Source organism: Chrysochloris asiatica, unplaced genomic scaffold (genome assembly GCF_000296735.1).
Source record: "Chrysochloris asiatica unplaced genomic scaffold, ChrAsi1.0 scaffold00054, whole genome shotgun sequence".
Taxonomy (NCBI): Eukaryota; Metazoa; Chordata; class Mammalia; order Afrosoricida; family Chrysochloridae; genus Chrysochloris; species Chrysochloris asiatica.
This window is the reverse complement of record NW_006408572.1, coordinates 12,279,939-12,282,801: the sequence shown is the minus strand read 5'-3', so window position 1 is coordinate 12,282,801 and position 2,863 is coordinate 12,279,939. Positions and strand designations below refer to the sequence as shown.

At 44.7% G+C, this 2,863-nt stretch overlaps 1 pseudogene; it reads right to left on the bottom strand.

Moving 5' to 3' along the window:
* Positions 1 to 2,070: 2,070 nt before the first annotated feature.
* Positions 2,071 to 2,596, bottom strand: LOC102827775 (annotated as a pseudogene).
* Between the last annotated feature and the right edge of the window lie 267 nt (positions 2,597 to 2,863).

Genomic DNA, 2,863 nt, shown 5'->3' with positions numbered 1-2,863 from the left:
AGACAAGTGGATAAAGCCAGGACACCCAGTACTAGGGAACAGGTAAGCCTGACTCATGACCTACCCAGAGCCTCTTACAAGGGGCTCCTAGCTCTATCTGTACTTCCTGATGATGGGGCCAGTTCTAGGCTGCAGGTGGCTCCCGCATCTGGGAATGAACGTAAGCAAACTCCGTCATCATTCATTCTAACACTGATCCTCAGTCTTGGCTGCACATCGAATCTTCTGGGGAATTTTTAAAGATACTCATGCTGGGCTCCCACCCCCAGACACTCTGATTTTAGTGTAGCATGCAACCTGGCCATTGTTGTTGTTGTTAAGTGCCGTAGTCCGTTCCTACTCATAGCAACCCTGCAAATCTTTGTGGGAGCAAAAAACCTCATTTTTCTCCCACAGAGCAGCTGGTGGGCTTGACCTTGTGGTTTGCAATAGGGGAGTTGCTTTAATTCTCCAGGTGACTCTAATGGACAATTATGTGTGGGCAGCGCTGCATTGTGTGGAAGGTTGCGCCCTGATCTCTATCTATGTGTGAGGATCGTCTTGGAGAACTTAAGAAAGCAATGCAGACACCTCAGATTTCTGTGATAATATACTCTGCGTCTGAATTTTTAACAAACTCCCCTAGCTCTGCAGAGTTTCTGGGGTTGCAGATCATCCTCTAGATAATATAGGAACCCAGATGGCCTACTGGTGAAGTATTCAGCTGCTAAACCAAAAAATTGATGGTTCACACCCACCCAGTGGGTCCACGAGAGGAATATCCTGGTGCTCCACTCCCATAAAGATTCATGTTGATGCTGGTGGCGTGCCATCAAGTCAGTTCCAACTCATAGAGGCCCTGTACAGAGTTTTACAGAAGCAGAAAGCCTCATCTTTCTCCTGTGGAGCGGCTGATGGGTTCAAACTGCTGACCTTTCAGATACTAGGCTTACATGTAACCCACTATGCTACCAGGGCTTCTAATATAAAGACGGTTATTGTTGTTAAGTTGGTTCTGACTCACAGCAACCCTGTAAAGGGTTTCTGAGGCTTTAAATCTTTGAGGAAGCAGAAATCATCAAGAATACAGCCTAGAGAATCATTCCCACCCCCTCCACACACAGAGTAGACAGGGATGGACAACTTGGACATTGGCTACCCAAAATGGGGGGCGGGGGGCTACAAAGGCAAGAAGTGACTGACTTACAAGCTTTCAAGAGGGAACCTAGATCCAGAGGGCCTGGAGGAAGGTAGAGTATCCAGAGAGTAGTATTCAATCTGACTAGCCGGGGCTGATGTAAGGAAATGCAGATAGGTCTCTTGTGATACAATAGTGAATAATTGTTATCAGGACTGATTGTGAGGGTTGGAAATGTAAAGGTAGATGTTTTATAGCAAGGAGGGGAGTGATTAACTTTTCAGTCTAGGAGCGGAGATCCCTAGGACCATCAAGGGAGAAGAGCAGAGAGCGGGACCCTACCCAGAGAAGCAGTGATGCCTGAAATGGAGGCAGAGATGATGACAAGGAGTGATGGAGCAGCTGGAGACTTTAGATACAGAGAGGGAGAGCAACTGTGTGCTGAAGACCTGGGGGGCACGGGGGAAGGATTGCATGGAGGGGATTGTAACCATGGCAATGAGACGGTATATGATAGAATGAATGTAAAACCAATGTTCTCCCATGTAAACTATCACATAATTCACAATAAAACATTAAAAAAAAAAAAGGGAAAAAATAAAAAAAAAAAAAAAGAATACAGCCTAGAAAAACCCCTGGGGTAGTTCTACAATAGGAGTTGGAATTCACTTGATGGCACCCAAAAACAACAGCTAAAGTAGGGCAAAACTCTGTACAGTGGGTAGTCATGAGGATACAGGAAACACTGGGTTGATCTGAGTCTGACTTTACCCTTCGGGACAGGGTCTGGATGGGGATGCTGCATTCACAATATGAAGTTTAAAATTATTTGTGCTAAGCAAAGATGATCTTACACAACCTAGGCAGTAAGAAAAGCAAGTTTCATCATTATTATTTATTATTATTATTATTTTGTGCACTTCACTGAAAACCTTTTGGTTAGAAACGAGTGTTTATTTGTCAGGAAAGGTAATCCCATCATCCCTCTGCTGGAACTAGTGCATGGCCTCCTCTTGGCAGATTCTGTGTTTGGCACCAGTGTAACCTACTCTATGCTTCTTGTCTGCAATGCTGAAACCTGGCCTGCCCAGCATCATAAGTCCAGGCCATGGATATCAATGCTAGGGTCAGATCAGATTCCCAGATCGATGTGCTCCTGGATCCCAGAACCAAGTTGCAGGCATTGGAGAAGTTATTTTTTCCTAACTTGTACTCATATACCTTTAGACCATTCTCCGTGTTTCCTCTGCCTTGGTTCCATGGACTGTGCATCAGACAATTTCTTCATCCCTTCTAAAGCCAAAGCATTTGACTATATCTAGCTTTGAAGAATTCAGTGGTCTGGAAGGTGAGCTGCTCCAATACCTTGGCTGTTCTGGTCAGTCTGTGTCCACTCTCCCCCCTCACACACATGTTGAGGCAGAGCTTTCAGATGCAAAGTACCCATGTGGGGTTCTCATTTTCATCTTGATCTGTCATGATGGAGAACAGAAGGAGTTTGTTTGCATCCTTATTTTTGTAGATTCAATCTAACATCAACTCACTAGGAGACAGCCCTACCAGCCACCTGTCAGCTAACTGTTCTGTGGTGGCTTCTTTGTTGCTCTCATGCTGGAAGTTATAGAACCTGTATTACCCCATCTGAATTTAGAGATCATCTTGTGAGAAATAATTCTCAAGCTGACCCATCTTCAGGAATATAAACAGGATAAATTAGGGGAGGGGGAAGAAGAATCTGTTTGACAA